Below are 17260 nucleotides of genomic sequence, written 5' to 3'. Positions count from 1 at the left end.
CAACCGGTAATTTCCTTCTGGACAACAACACTTCCTTTGGAGGAAAGTACAAAAAGGGGGAAAAAAGAAAAACTTTCACGTACAGTAGTTGGAACTGAAAATGTGCTTTTATTACTCGAAACTCTAGAGTATCCACGTGGCGTATTCTTTTGACCCCAAAATGGTTCGGTGCAGGTTTGAAAGTGGACAAATTATGGAAAACAGTAAAGTAGACATACTCTATTGTTCACAATAAAAAAAGTTACCTCCTCAATCCACACAGACCACTTATGGAAACCAGGGCCCCCCGACAGTAACTAAAATGGTAGCAAATGCAACAAAAAAGTGACAATAATAAAATTGAGGGAAAAGACGTCAAAGCTTTTTGTGTTTGTCCATTTGTGGTTTTGTCTGATATTATCTTATTTGAGTATGCGCCAAACTTTTATGTACCAAACACACACAGCACAAGTTCTGATGACTGATTTATAATCAAATGACACTCTTATAAACTTGCTCTTTTTAAATAGTCAGTCACAATGAAACCAATTTCATTTGTCATGTCAATCATAGTGCTGATTGCAAACCCTAACCTCAATATAGTGTTGGTAGCACATCCTGAAAGCATTACTGTATAATGCTATAAGATATAGCATAACTTTTTTGACTAGTGACTGTTGACCAATGAAACAGCCGAGGGAGGGGCAGGGTTTGCGGTAAACTAATTTAGTGGGGGGGAAAATCATGCACAGAAAACAGCCTCACACAGTTAGCCTTTTGAATCAGAGTCACTCTGTCAGTAAATCGTTCAGAGCCGATATTGAGTTCACGATTTATGTCAGTGATTTTTCAGTTGTCCAATTCTAAATGAATCCACAGGATCCATTACTGTGGCGTATATGTGAGACTTACATCAGTCCAGTTACTGACTGGTTGTTCATATGACAACATGTTATTTAAGAAAAACAAAAAGAAGTGTAGTATAAATGAATAATCCTTTCCTAAAAAGGGTTTAACAGATATGAAAACTGGTCATGTAAATCTAAAAAATGCGTCTTGACTTACTAATAAATATTATATATATAAAACTATAATAGTATAGTATACTGCACACACAGCCTGACTGACAAAAGCTGATCTAGACTGTACACATCTGACTTTGATCAGTGAGGATGTCACATCTAAAATCACACAGCAGTCGCATTCATAGAGGGATGAAAAGAGAAACAGAAATATTTAAATTTTAAATTTCACTCATCTTTAAAATGATACATTCAATTGTTGTGCTTTTTAAAACAGAAACTAAAGCCCATTGGATTTGTTGTGTAACCAGATGCATTTCTATGTTTTTGCATGTATTAGCCTCTGAAAAAAAGTATTTCTGCTGAGAGAGAATCTAAAATCATAAAACCTGATTTAATGTGTGTGAGAGAAACATGTTTAAGCCATTCCACACAAAGAGCAATGGTTCCTTTCCATCTTATCTGTGCCATCTACAACCATCACACAGGTAATCCAGGATTAGGAGTCCATCGTTGGACACCTTTCAACAAGGACTGGGACGTCAGCACTCCCCGTCCTGCTATACCAGGCTCTGGTTCCCATGTCAATGAACTTTGAAAGAGTTAATCTTGAACACAACATCTGAACATCCACACTTTAAACGATTAGATATTGTTGCACTGACTCTTGCAACATGACACGAAAATGTCTAGTGCTAATGTTCTGCAATTCAGCCAACGTATATAAAAAAAAAAAAGCAGTGGGAGCTCTCTTTATTAAAAGACTGCAGGATGCAGGAGAACGCTGCGTGCTACTTGACTGCAAAATATGAATGATCTGAATACAAACTTTACTTCTTTTGTGGGAAATCGCAGGTTCATCTTCAATGTATTTACAAGAATACAAAAGAACAACCCGTTCAGTCTCTTCCACTCTCTAAACATCTGAACTAAAGGCTTTAGATTCAGAATCCTCTATTTTGCTCAGGGTCTTGAGGCTTTTGTGCTTCTCTGCTATCAGCAAAAGCAGAAAAATACAGTGTACAGTGGCACCAAAAAAACTTTTCTGAACATTTAAATCACACTAAACATTTAAATCTTTACACTATATATAAAATGATTGACTCTTTTGGCATTGTCTTCTCATTAGAGCAGTTCCCAGAAACTTCTCTTTTCTGAGGATTTTTTAAAATCAAATAATTTCAATGTGATTTGTTTGTGTAATTTGGAAATTCATTTCATGCCATTTTCAGGATCAAAAAAGAAAGAAGAACAAAAAAGTAATATGAGAGTATGAATCTCTTTGTGAAAAATATATGTACATGCAGTATAATCAACTAAATCAATCATTTTACATGCTGTGAATTGTGAATTTTGGCATCACAACATTATTCGTTAAGTTTGCAGACATTTCCTTTAACCCTAAAACACAACGCGTAATTCAAAATAATGGTAAAAACAAAAACTTCTTTCATATTAACACAACACATTGGGTATTATATTTGGTTTTCTTAAGAGTGAATAATGTACAACAAGATGTTCACTTTAAAATGAGCTAAATTTGACAAATTATTTGTGTTTTTAATGAACTTTTAGTTAGCGTTAGATGACGGCAAAGATCCAAATGTAAAAACATGGAAATTAGCTGCTTGAGATAAAATGTATTGGTAACTTCGATATACACATTTCTGGTTCAGAAGGCTCTTAGTGATGGGTGAGGATACATAAAACAAAGAAGTTTTGAAAACACTGAACTAAATACAATTCATACATTAAGTATGGCTTACGTGTCCATTTTTTGGGCCACTGTTCTAGAACAAAAAGATCCTGCTGTACTTGGTCTAGAATAGATGTGGGTTAAATTAGCTGCTTTGCTCTGCAGAATGTGGTGCTTATTGACTAGAGAGCTCTGAGGGATTTCACCGTCACTGCTGCTGGATTTTAGATTAGCTCAGGTATTTTTCACCCTCTTTGACGACAGCTGAGTAGATTTACAGTGAAAATCTTTCACTGAAAACAGCTGCTTATAGAAAAAAAAAATGGTTCATAAAGGATATTCCAGGATTAGCTATCTCTACAGCCACACACAGGCCTCAGAAAAATGACCTTTCACCCAGAAAACAAATAGTTTGCGCACAAGGACTAGACCGCTTCTCAAATTCTTTTTCTAAATCAAATCAACTTTAAATTGAACACTTGGCAGCAAAGAAACATTGTCGAGAAATGGGTTAGAGAGCTGTATGAACGTGGATAGTTGGAAAGAAAAAGCAGAATGTGGTCAGCTTCTCAAGGCTTTGCCGTTTTCTTCGATTGCAAAACACGTGTGGTGGTTGTCATCCAATAAACTCTGAAATAAGAAAGCAATGAGCAAATGCCACCAAAAATCCACTAAAACCGATCAATACAGAGAGAAAAAGAGAGAAGAAGAGTGAGAGATTCGGCTCCTTTCGTGCAACACTAATGCGTTTCAATTTTCCCTCAAAAGAAAAGATCATTTCGGATCATCGTCCTGGTCTATACGGGCCGTAATCTCTTCATTAGCTCAGTTATGATAAGCCTCTTCAAAAACAACTGCTACTCAGAGAAACAGGAATCTTAAATGGTCCGATTACATCCAAAGCGTCGCAGTAGGGCATGTGAGGGGCTCTTTTATAAGGTGGACTGTGTAAACATGAACTGAATGGCACACATTGGAGGCTAGGTCTGAGCGAGTGATGCCTGAAATGAGAGTTTTGCTTCTTTCCATCTAGCATCTAAAGAAAAACACATCTTCGTGCCAACAGATTTGTACACGCAAACGCCTATGAATGCAGCACGATGGAGCTAAATTAGCATGCGTAAACACACAAGACGCAGTCAACCTTGTTTAATCTTATAAATCCAGTCTTGGAACAGAACGTCCTGAACATTCAGTAAATTGAGAGATTTGAGATTATACATATATATTATGTTGAGAAACTGATCGTTGCCTGTTTTTGGGACTTTACAGTGAGTTAGCTGGGCTTGCTATGCGTAAAGACTAATAGGGACAGGCACAACAACTTCCTTTTCTGTTTATATGATATAATGGTTAGTGTCAGACTAACAAGAACTTTCTCAATCTGGCAAGCTCTAATCTGGTTCTAAGCAGTTTGCCAAACCCTTAACTAATGTAAAAATAGAACAAACTGTTAGTGATTACTTTAAATACAAGTCAAACAATCTAGTACAGTCCAGTCTTTTTTTTAAACTACATAAAGTATGTTTTCTGGTTCTAAATCTGATTCCGACTATATGTAAATTAAGCTTACGACTGAAAACTATCTGAAATAAAATAAGTTTAAGTTTTTTTTTATTTGAAGTAATATAATTTTTATGGTTTTAGTTTTAGTCAACATTAATAACCCTGGTTAGCAGTCAAATTCTGGCTATGCAACACTTTGTAATGCTAAACAGCTCAAATTCACTCATTTTTTAAATATACACATTTGAAAATATAATCAAAAGTTTCATGACATTCCTAACCAATTGAATATACATAAAAATGCAATAATGTTTGTTAATGAGTCATAAATGAAAGTGATTATAAAGTGTAAGTTACGAATAGTTCCTCTTTTATTCACCACTAGTCAAGCACACATCTTCTGAATCACCAAGCCTGCTAAACAATTGTTTATCCAATGTAAATAACACTGCCATCAAGTGAACGTGGTTCACCACCCACCCACCAACATTTACCTCGGTTTCACCTTCAACACAATTTCTTCTGTCCAGATGGGTGACCACCATCTCTTATCATTTCCAATTTTTTCCATCTGCAGTCCGAGCATTGACCCCACGGCATCTGCAATCTGGTTTAAGGACACTTCAAAAGTGTAATTCACTGAGTCTGAAGGTTTCATAAGCTGGAAGAAGACCAACCATGTCCCAAGCCTCCCGTTCGGCAGTGGATACGCTTCAGCAGCTCTCTTACCTGAGCTGACAGCGATGCTTGGTCAGTGCTATCTGACAGAAACATTCTCTGCTGATTCAGGCAGTGATTACTGAGTTAAAAGCTGACAGTTGTGGAACGCCCTGATGGACGGACAGGTTGGGAGAGCTTTTCACCGTTTGCCAAACATGGCAGTCTGAGTCATCCGACACTGGATCAGCGAGGAAAATAACAGAGGAAACGCCGGGCTTCATTAATGCAATTATGTTCAAGGCCGTGGGGATACTTGTGTATGAATCATTATTGTCGCAGGATTGCGTGTGTACGTTTCATTAATGCTGAAAAGCTGTGAGCGAGTTTCCGCTGAATAGTTGTTTACGTTCCGTACAGGCCAGTGTGCTGGGACCAAGAGGTAATTAGGTAACCACAGTAACCGGGGCTTATGGGGTCGAATCGTGCACGTTGTGCTGTGTGGACAGTTTTAGAGCGGGTGGACAGTCTACCATGATAGTGTAGGTTGGCTCGCTGGGAGTGTGTTTTTGGCTAACTGCAAGAGTGTGTGGTGACAGTGGTTGCTCTGTTCCGCCGATGCACGGTGGGAAGCCAGGAGCTTGTCAACAACAGCTTATCTGCCAAAACAGCTGGAGCCCTCGGCGCCTCCCACAGAGAGGACACGCGCAACTGTACGTGAGCATCTCCCACCTGAAGGTGGATAGTCATTTACTTAGGCTACAGACAGAGAAAAAGAAAGACAAACATAACTTGCACGCAAGTAAACACACACCCCTTCAGTCTCAAAATCAACCCAAACCTGTTTTGAAACCATAGTTTGTCCGACTTCGCCACACCTAGGTCTCACACCCATAATGTACTGCAGAATAACTGGACTAAAAGGGTTAGCTAGTAAAGGCAGGCTTCAATATTACCACTGGTTATCCTTAGGGTTACAGGTTTTTCAACTTCTGCACGACACCTTATATTAAAGAGCATATTGCAGGTAAAAAAAAATCTAAATTAATATATAACCTTGTATGAAAATACCATATGAAAAGTTAATGCAGGATTTAAAATGTTTTAAAACGACATAAGGGCACTAATTTAGTAGATAAAGTGAGCGTTTCTTGGACTGCTGGTAAAAACGGCTTTTTTTTTCAAAATCGCGTCATTTTACGTCAAGTCAGGGAGCCTCAGCCTCGGCTCAGTGCAGAGTAGGCTGGCATTCAGTGAGAGCGGCCGTGAGTCAGTGTGTTTTCGGTAGATTTTTTATTTTAATTTATAATCGTCATGGTAAATTATTGTTTGTGGAGGTTGCAAAAACTCAGGCCTGTCAGGCAGTGTCAGGACATCGAGTCCACAGGTTTCCATAACAAGAAAAGGGACGGTGCTCTATATCTTTCGTGCCTGGTGCAGTTTGTGCAGGTGAAGAGACGGATTTCTCTTCCACATCGGCTTCGAAAAACACGGTCGTGTGTAGCGTTCACTTCAGATCGGAGGATTATCATCCCGCCGATATGATGGAGTTCAACATGGGATGCCGAAGCAAACATATTGATCGTCTAATACTGTAGGCCTACCATTGGCATGAAATAGTGTGATATAGGTAGTCATGCCCTAAATAGAGGCAACTTGTAATTGAAAAACAAAATTACTCAGGTTGTTTAAATATTCAAATCTTTAATTTTCTGTTTATGTTATAACCCAGGTTAAAAATATGTATTAAAAATGTACTTGGGTGGGTTTTTAGTAGGCTACAATAGAAATATACTCAAGTATAGTTTTTATACATTTAATAGTATAAATCTACCCTAAAAATACTCATGTCTGCTGGCCTGATATACGATGGTAATAATCTGTACAATATTGTGAGCACAGTGTATATCGTTAGCGAACGTGTATCTATAAGCTAACACCGGTCTCTCTCACCAAGACACCTGTCCTGTTCTCCACTGGTTCTCCTCACTCGACAACTCATGGTGTCTCTGACCGTTCTGTCTGCCATTAGTCCTGGCCTGTCCTGCTCTCTTGGCAGCATAGCAGGCTCATAATTGTATGGCTGTGGTCCGTCATACGAGTAAGTATTTCCTCAGCGTCCGAAATGTCATGCGATTGTTTTCCTGTTGTTTGAATCGACCGCTCTCCCGCCCATTTTCAGACGTGGAAGTAAAATTTTCTTACAAAAACGACCCCAGAAGCTTCTGTAGCGTATTTATAAGTATATTTTAAAGAAAATCTAGTTCCTACATTATTTTTCTATACATTGACTCATTGGGTCCTCTAACCTGCAATATGCCCTTTAAGTTGTTTGTTTGAGGAGAGCTATGCTATCACGTTAACTTATGATTTTTGCAGGTGGTAAAAAAAAAAAAAAAAAAAAAGGAAAACCAGTATGCAAATACATTTGTTACTATCCCGTGTATGGATGCACCATTATTAAACTTCTAGCAAATAAGTCAATAATTAATTGCATGTTACAGAAAACCGATAAATGAATGATATTTAAACACTACACTATTTTTTCCTGAATGAAAAATAAATAAATTAGGGCTATAAATTATAATATATGTGGGTGCACTGTGTATAATTATTTTATATATATAAATACACACACATGCTTGTATATATTTAAGAAATATTTTCATGTATATACGGTATATAGATTTATATATAATTTATATTATATATAAATATAAATATTTTATATATAAATAATATTTTTTTCTTAAATATACATGCATGTGTGTGTATTTATATATATACAAAATAATTATACACAGTGCACCCACATATATTATGTAAAAAAAAAATTTATTTTGGATGTGATTAATCGTGATTAATCATTTGACAGCCCAAAAATAAATAAATAAATTTAAAATGTCACAAGCATCACAATATTAGGCATCACAACATATAATGTACAGTGTGAAAATGGATATTCACTTTGAGATTTGCTTAAGATAACATTTAATAGTGTTAATAAATAATTAGTGCTTCATTCAGACAACATGCACAATCTGGTTAAAATGACTGCTTTAAAATCCAAATGAGAAAGAGTGTTACCAGATTTTGCACTTCACAGACTGTGTGGAAAAGAGGTGTGACAGATGAAGCACCGCTGTTAAAAGACTATGAAGGAGAAAAACAAACCCATCAGGTGAATATTACAGAACCCCCTGTGGCCTAAACACAGACCCCAAGACAGCTTAACCCATATTGAGTGTGAGAGAAAGAGTGTGTGTTTGTGCGCTTTTCCGCCTGCCATTGTAATGAAATTAGAGCGAGAAGTCCATGTCTGATTTATGGCTGTGTCAGGTCTGAAAGCACCTCTTTTACATAAAGGAGAGGCACTTCCAAAGCACGATTTATCATTCCCATCTCTCATTTCACCATCCATCCTTATTCACGCCAAGGCTCATCTCCAGCCTTCCTTGGAAAACTCTCTCTCCCTATTTTCGCTCATCGCAGTGAGGAGGTGAGCAAGAGGTGTTTAACCTTGCTGTTATTTACTGGCCCGCATAGACTGGCTTGGAGGAGGGACGGGACAGATCGTATCCAGAGGGGCTTAACTGTGGACGCACATCACGCTGGGGCTCACGCATTGTATGCAGCGGCAACAAAACAGAGGATTATGGGTTGCATATAAGGTTATAATGAATAGGTTCTGCCCTGGGCGGGTTGCCCTTTGTCGTGTGGATGGAAAGGATCTGTGTGCGCGTCTAACAGAAGGAAGTTGTATGAAAGATGTTTGAAGACTGAAGTTGGAACATTGTGTACAGCTGTAAGGCATCTTTTGTTGCTGAAAAGCTGCAGGGACGTTGAGCAGAAAATAGGCTAAAGACGTCAACACAGACACATCAGGTGTGGTTTCTGTGCCATCAAACACTAGCGTGGAGCATTTTTAAACAAGTTTTCAGAACAACACACTTAAACTTATTCCCACCGACTCCAAAATCACACCATTCAGATAATGTCGAACAGGTCAAAACATACAGTAAAAGCATAGTCTGATTCACTGAATTAAATACTTTAGTGGTTCTGTGAATCAAATTTAATTATCAATCATTTAATTCTAGTGAGCTAGTTCTTTTTTGTGAATCGAAAGCACAGAGTATAACGAGTGCAGGTAAATTCCCAAACAAATACTGTAAAAACATATTTTTAATGATCAAAAGCATTCACACAGAGCAGTTCAATGACAGAAGGAATGACTCTTATTAGCTGGTTCTTTTTAGTGAATCAAACACATACAGTGCAACCAGTGCAGTTCGTTTCCCAAACAAATGACTCTCACAGCTCAATCACAGAACAAATTACTCCTATGAGCCAAATCTTTAGTGAATCAAAGTCACTAAAAAGCTGTGTAAACAAGAATTTGTAAGAATTGTTTTAATTTTGCATATGATCAAAATAATCAAATTTTACAAGTGGAATAGCATTTTTTCCCCAAAATAATCTTTAAGAACCACCATTACCAGCTAGTCTGATAACATGACTATAAAAATCTACCAGCTAGACTAGCATGATTGCAGCAATAACCAGCAGAAACTAGGCCAGCATTAAAAATTCTTACTGGTCTAAGCATAGCATGAAAAAGCATTTCACCTATAACATACAAGGGTACAGCAACAGACAGCAAATGAACACACCCTCAGAGCTGTTTGCAAACACATTTTATGCTGACCTGTTACAATAACCTTGATGAGTGATTGAATGTGAGTCATAAGGTGAGCTAACAATCTTGACAGATCTGAATATCTAAATTAATCATTTAGACAGTCACATTCCAGGAAACAAGCACACACACAAACGCTAGTGCCACAGCTTTAGCATGTGTTATGAGCTTTCTCAAGAAAAACAAGCGCATGCAACATGTCAAAGCGTGTTTCTATGGCAGCTTGGAGAAAGTACTGCAGGGTTCTCAGACAAAAACAGCTCACAGAGAGCTTGTTTTACCAGTTATCTTTATCTGAATCACAGTAAACAAATAGCTGCACATGGTCAGGCATGCTAATGGCTCAATGCTTGACTAAATGGCAGCGGCGGTGTTATTTCTAGAAGAAGCTCTGACTTGGATGCCGTCTACCTTATTCAAAGCTCTTTATAGAGCCATGAGGTTTGGTTTACGGTATAATTCCATGATTATTCAACAAACCCTCACCCTCCATTTGTCAAGATGCTAAACTGCTAATGGTTGGTCACAATTTAAAGCCATTAGGACAAGTCTAGGTTTGGGAAACTGGCCCACAGAGCAAGTTTCAAGAGTGTTGGTAAAGGTGTAGGAGTTCAGAGGAGGAGAGAGGGAAGGAGGGAAATGGAAAACGAGGGCGTCTATGTAATCGAATGTGCTAATTAACCTTAGCGCTTCCTAGGGAGAACAGGTGGAGGAAGAGAGGAATGGATGGATGCATCTAATGAATACTCCTACTCGCCCGGTGATGCTTCCTGCGAGGGCCCCCCTGAGGAGGTCTGTCGAGCTGGGCTGATGAGGACGATCGGCGGGGACACATCCATGGAGATGCAGAGACTGAAGGACTGATGTGGAATCAGGACGATCAATGAGTCCAGTCTGAAAGCAGTTACTAAGAAAAGCAACTGGTGCAGATGTGCATGTCTGAGAAGAGGAATTTGTGGCACAAAGAATGAAATTAACGTCTTTTATCTTTGAAACAATGAATACACGACAGAGAGAAAAGGAAGGAGAGTCTTTGTTCCACCGCCAAACAGGTCACCATGTAACAGCAGCCACTCAGAGTGAAGGACACTTCAAGGAATGGAGGTCTATTAGTGTGTGTGGGGCTCAAATCAAACTCCGAGGTGAGGGGTCCTAATCATGTGTCCCTGTCCCTGCTGTCATGTCCCCTACTGTCCCTCTGAGAACTGTCCTAGTTTCTGATAGTTATCTGTCACATTGTCAGAGCTCCACTTTTTCTGCCACCAAAATTTTCCTTGGCTATTATTCAGCAAAAAAAAAAAAAAAAAAAAACTTAAATACCCACCTGTGTGTAAAGAGATAGTTTACCAAGAATTTAAAAATGTGTCATTTACTCACCTTGTTCCAAGACTTTATTTTTTCCAAAACAACTTTGGACCCCATATACTTTCAGTGTAGAGATAAAAAATTAAAACATAAATAAAAATATCTTACAGAATATAGTTATCTTTATCACAGAATACATTTGTCTATACAATGAAAATCAGTGGAGTCCAATGTTGTTTTTGGAAAAAATAAAAGTCTTGGAATAAAATGAGGGTAAGTAGGACACTTTTCATTTTTTGGTGAACTATTTCTTTAAAGGGAGTCGCAATGTCACTGTCTAATGGCGACTTCCAACTCAAATCACAAGTCATTCTACTCATTAGCTTCCAGATTAGCAGCAGTTGATCATTTTCCTGCATGATTGTCACACAAAGGTCCATTAACCCTGTGCACCTCACAGCACAGAAGAACACCTGCAGATAGAACAACACAGCTGCTCAACTGCCCTGAGAAAATAGAAGCGAACAAGAGAAATACTGCACACTTAACAGACCCAATTCACACAATCTGGTCTTTAAAAACAAAACAAAACAAAACAAACAAAAAAAATACCTTAACTCAGCACGGCATGGCAATAGCGAGACCATGGGCTAGATTACCAGGGAATGCACAAACTGGAAAGACGTATAACTTGAATACACTAAGACACTTTGAGTTAAAGAATCTGACAAACACATGTAAATGAAACACAGCATTTACAGTATCATTAAAGTGAAATTCTACTGACTAATGTTCAATGCCTTTTAGGCTAGCCTAGTCTTAGGCAAAGCTGCTCGTTTCTGAGTATAAAGCACAAATAACTCTTCACCGAACATATATATATATATGAAGAGTTCAGATGCAAAAGCCTCTCAGTGCCATCTGAAATTTTCTTCTGATAATTTCACTTATATGACAATGAAAATTACCTATTAATTGTCATTTAAGTGAAATTACTGAACTTAAATATACTAGCTTGATAAAAATGAACATTCTAGAAGAAAATTTCAGATGGCACTTAGAGGCTTTTGCATCTGAACTCTTCATATATTCATTCTTAAAAAAAAAAAAAATTCAATCTACTATGAAAGTCTTACCCCATTTAATGTTAAAGCTTTAGTTTCATTGAATTCAATAAAGCAGTAAAGTGCACTGATTGATGCAGCACTATTTCATTTAAAATATCCATTGTGATGTCATCAAATTGTCTACAGATGGAAAGAAGAAACTAAGTTCTGCTTTTGCCACCTCTCTTCTCAACTGGTCCTGCTCAAAGCAGACGGTTACCTCCAGTGAGACCCCCCTCTCTGTTTCAAGTCTGTCTCTCCTTCTGTTTCTTTCTCGGTTACCTGCAGCCTCTCTCTGGGTTCATCACCATTCTGTCTCCATGGCAACGACTGCCAGGGCTGAACGGACAGTTTTATGCTAGTCCAAACACAAGCGGGTACATGTGAGGGTAAGGCCGGACACATGCAGAGCACAAAGACACTAAAGAGCTCTCCATAACAGAGATAGCCCCGTCTCCTCGCACCCTTTTTCTCTCTGCTTCCTCTCTGAACACTGCCAAAAGCGCAGAGATGGAGAGAGAACGAGCGAGAATGAAAGAGAGAGGGAGTCAAAGACAGAGCTGTCTCTGTGAGACTGAATGGGGTTGTAGGAGAGACTTCATGCTGCATATACCGCAGAATCAGAATGTTAATGCGGGCAGACAGTGAAGAGAGAACATCCTCTCCGTCTAAATGTCATCTCCTGTAACAAGGTAACATGGGTAACATGGATTCGGCCAGGTGATGGATAAAGCCTTTTATTTATTTCTCTCTTCCCCCCTGCTCGCTTTCATGCAATTATTCCTTCTTGCCCTCTTCAATCTCTCCATCCACCTCTCCGACTCTGCCAGCCCCCTCCCTTTCTTTCTCTCCCTCTCCCTCTCCCTCTCCCCTCCCTCTCCCTCTCCCTCTCCCTCTCCCTCTCCCTCTCCCTCTCTCTCTCTCTCTCTCTCTCTCTCTCTCTCTCTCCCTCTCTCCCTCTCTCCCTCTCTCTCCCCTCTCTCTCCCTCTCTCTCCCTCTCTCCCTCTCTCCCTCTCTCCCTCTCTCCCTCTCTCTCTCTCTCTCTCTCTTCCTCTACCAGTCCCTCTCTCTCCCTCTCTCTCTCTCTCTCTCTCTCTCTCTCTCTCTCTCTCTCTCTCTCTCTCTCTCTCTCTTCCTCTACCAGTCCGCTCCCCTCCGTGTGATCTATGGCTTCATTTCCAGCAGGTCTTTCTGCCAGAATAAGATTACAATCTGTGCAATTGAGCAGAAACTCGATGGATTTGATCCAAAAAAAAAAAAGAAAGAAAGAAAGAAAGGAGCGGACAAGAAAATATCTGCCTTTTCCCTCATCTCCTTTTCCTCAAAATCTGAAAATGAACACAAACCGAGAAGTTTAGAGGTTAAGGTATATATATATGAATATACATATACATCTACAGTATACACAAAATTACAATTTAAAACAAGTTTTCTATTTTAATACATTTTAAAAATGTAATTTATAGCTGTGATAGGGAACCTGAATTTTCAGCATCATTACTCCAGTCTTCAGTGTCACATGATCCTTTAGAAATCATTCTAATATTCAGTTAATATTCAGTCTAATATTCATTCTAATATCATGTTCTCACAAAATTGCAATGTTAGAATTCATAAAAATGTTACCGGCCAACTGGTGATTGACACCGTTTCATATACTCACCAACAACAATTTTTTACTCACATTTGGTGCTTGGTGAGTTAATTTTAGGCCCTGAGAGTACATATTTTTACCTGTGTTTAAATCAACCAGAAATATAAAAATCACCCATATAGGCATTACCATATTGTTATTGAATATATAAATCCTTTATTTTTATTTTATATACATATATTTACTTCCCTTTCAAGGGAACTTCGAGCTGCGTCAAACGCTGTGGGAACGCCCCTGCGTTGTGCGTCATGAAGCACGTATGGAATCAGCCCAATGGAGAGACGGAACGTCATAGGCGGGTGACGTCATCGACCAGGCACCCCAAAAGCACCCCAAAAACACAAGCGCATCAGCTTCTGTGCCTTCAGTCGCGCTATATGTGAATCTGTCTGAATGTAAACACTGTGTCTGTCTTTAGTATTTGCTAGGCAGGAGTTATCACATTTACACCACACAAACAATTTTGTATGAGAGACTATGGCGAGCAAACGGCATTTAAGAAGTGTGTTCCTCCCTGCTCGCGCTACCTAACGGGCAGGGATACACACGTTCTTTGTGTTGTTTGTTTGGGAGTGCAGCATGCCCAGTCAGCTCTCGAGGGGGCTGGCTGCGAGCATTGCGAGCGTCTGTTATGGACGCTCCGCTCCAGCCGGGCGCTCTGTGAGGAGAGTGCTCGGTGCGCGCTCCCCGCGGTTCGAGTCCCGCTTCTGCCGAGGCTGAGCGGCGACACTTATCGTGGGGATCGCAAAATGGATCTTTCAGCGGGGTTAGAGACGGGCTCTGCCTTATCTCTGCCTTTACCTGTTAGATCCAGTGTCTCAGCCCGGTTTGGAAGCACGCTCTGCGGTTTCTTCCGCCCGGGCTGAGGCACCAGTACTGCAACTATCTAACGTTAGTCATAAAAACTAGGAGATAAAAATAGCAGTATTGACGAGGGAGATGTGGAGGACTCGCCACCTAACACTCCCGAAAGCGAAGAGCTCATGGAGGTTCTCACTCGAGCTGTATCAAAACTAAGCATTGAGTGGCCAGTGGCTATAGGCAGGAGTCTGTTATTAAATCTAAGTTAGATGAAAGATTTCTCCCTTACCGTGTGCAACCTCCATGCCGGTGCTTGCCGTTTTTTTTCATGATCTCCATACTGAGGTGTCGAGATTATGGAAGAAGCAGGCTTCTGACATAATTTTAGCCCCCAATCATTCACATATTCAGATTTAGCGGGGGCTAGGGTTTTGAAAAGAAAAGACGGCGCTTTGCCGCGGGTAGAAGAGACGCTTGCGAGCTATCTCTCTTCCGAGGCTGCATTGTCATTTTGGGGTTGGACGCTATGGTGCAGCCGTGGCCGAGGTCACGTCTGTACGCTTTTCCCCCGATTGCTCTGCTACCAGGAGTTCTGGAGAGGGTTCGCCAGGACGGGGTCAGCCTACTATTAGTAGCCCCGTTCTGGCCGGCCCGAGTATGGTTGGCGGACCTGGTTTCTCTCCTGGACGGCTCTCCTTTGGAGCTCCCGGTCAGGAGGGATCTACTCTCTCAGGCGGGCGGCATGATTTTTCACCCCCGCCCAGAGTTATGGAAACTGTGGGCTTGGCCTCTGAGGGGGCCCAGCTCTTAGATTCCGGTCTCTCAACCGAGGTTGTTGAGATCATCCTTTAATCCAGAGCTCCATCCACGAGGAAGCTATATGCCTTTGAAGTGAAAACTTTTCACTTCTTGGTATGGAGAACACCTGTAGGACCCAGTTAACTGCCCAGTGGGTGCAGTGCTGGAATTCCTGCAGGAGCGTTTCTCCACAGGGTTATCCCCCTCCACACTAAAGGTGTATGTGGCGGCACTGGTTGCTTACCACGTCCCTTTCAGTGGAGTTTTTCTTGGGAGACACCCGCTTATAACTCGTTTCCTTCGTGGCACTTTGAGGCTGAGGCCAACAGTTCGTGCCTGGAATTTTCGCCTGGTATGGTTAAGGCTTTTCTATACCCTAGGCCAGGTTATGTTCCTAAGGTCCCTACTAATGTTGTTAGACCTACAGTTCTGCAGGCTTTCTGTCCTCCTCCATTTCTGTCGTCAGACCAGGAGAAACTTAATTTGCTCTGCCCAGTGAGGGCGTTAGACGCTTATGTCCACAGAGCTGCCCTGTGGAGGAAATCAGAACATTTATTTGTATGTTTCGGGCCACCCAGGAAAGGGTGTCCTGCGTCTGAATAGAGAATGAGCAAGTGGGTGGTCGAGGCTATCTCACGTGCTTATGAGTCGGCTGGTCAGCCTTCACCTTTGGCTGTACGAGCCCGCTCTACTAGGAGTATGGCTGCATCCAAAGCTTTATTGTCAGGAGTTTCCCTGAGTGAGGTTTGTGATGCGACTGGATGGTCTTCACCGTGCAGGTGCTCTCGTCCGCTGTGCGCTAGATCTCACATGACGGTCACTTGCTCCTATGGCGACGTGGGTATTCACGTTCCCACAGCGTTTGACGCAACTCGAAGTTCCCTTGAAAGGGAACGTCTCGGTTACGCATGTAACCCTAGTTCCCTGATAGGGAACGAGACACTGCGTCGTTCTGCCATACTCCCGGCATTCCCGTTAAGCGTTCCTTCAGGCCTATCAGAAGCTGATGCACTTGTGTTTTTGGGGTGCTTTATAGTTTCCTGGTCGGTGACGTCACCCGCCTATGACGTTCCGTCTCTCCATTGGGCTGATTCCATACGTGCTTCATGACGCACAACGCAGGGGCGTTCCCACAGCGTTTGACGCAGCGTCTCGTTCCCTATCAGGGAACTAGGGTTACATACGTAACCGAGACGATTTACACACACACACTAAAACATAACCTTGACTTTTTTTTACATTCCTCTTGGTTTCCTCATGTACACCTTCAATGAATCAATCCTGATTTGTTATGCCATGCAAACACATCTACTGTGGATAAAAGTGTCTGCTAAACCTCTAAATGAAAATATACATGTACTGTGGTATAATACACAACAAAGCAAAACACATTTCTACCACATTACATACTGACATACCAGCCCTAAAGAGATTTATTTAGATGACACAGGACGATGACAATGTAAAAGACAGGTATGCATGTAGAAAACTGGTTTTAAAAAAAAGCACAGAATATGCAGACAGACAGGCGGAATATGGAAAGAGGCGACATTGGTATACGAAGCAGGCGTACGAGCGGGAGAGTGGGGGCCGTACGAGCACTCTGGCCTTTCAAATGGCTCGTTATCGTTCTTTGCAAAAGGGCAGAGACACAGATAAATGCAATATCATTAACGCAGAACACACACATAACACGCGCTACCTTTAGTGGTTACCACGGATACAGCTGTTCTGTCGGCATCTTGGCCCGATTGCAAAAGCTCAAATTCACACAAACGGTGGATATTTTCTAATCATTTGAAAACAGGCTGTGCTTAAAAGGTTTTAAATTAAAAGGAGACAATGTCAATATGTTCGATTTTTGACCGCAAAGCCTTTAAAACGCTTAAAGACCACCAAAATTTGCTTTCTGTCTGTGTGAAGTTACCCGTCTTAACAGCCACACAGGAGGGAAACAGGTAAAGAAGTCTGCTTGTCCTCACAGATGTGCTAGGCTACAACAAAAACCGCAGGATCTTTAATGCAAGCTAACAGCC

The 17260-nt window shown here is 40.7% G+C and overlaps 1 protein-coding gene across 5 annotated transcripts in view; it reads right to left on the bottom strand.

Moving 5' to 3' along the window:
• sema6e (sema domain, transmembrane domain (TM), and cytoplasmic domain, (semaphorin) 6E) overlaps nt 1-17260 on the bottom strand; it is a 133504-nt gene that overhangs the window by 87605 nt on the left and 28639 nt on the right. The window contains exon 1 of one of the 5 annotated variants that reach the window (XM_056263946.1): nt 4698-4912. The exons of the other annotated variants lie outside the window; for them this stretch is intronic. The gene's annotated coding sequence lies outside the window, so the exon portion shown is untranslated. Of the gene's footprint in view, nt 1-4697; nt 4913-17260 lie in introns of those variants that run through there. 5 annotated transcript variants of the gene reach the window in all.

Source organism: Rhinichthys klamathensis, unplaced genomic scaffold, assembly GCF_029890125.1.
Source record: "Rhinichthys klamathensis goyatoka isolate OS25496 unplaced genomic scaffold, OSU_Roscu_1.1 h1tg000211l_1, whole genome shotgun sequence".
Classification (NCBI taxonomy): domain Eukaryota; kingdom Metazoa; phylum Chordata; class Actinopteri; order Cypriniformes; family Leuciscidae; genus Rhinichthys; species Rhinichthys klamathensis.
This window is presented reverse-complemented; position numbering and strand designations above follow the sequence as displayed.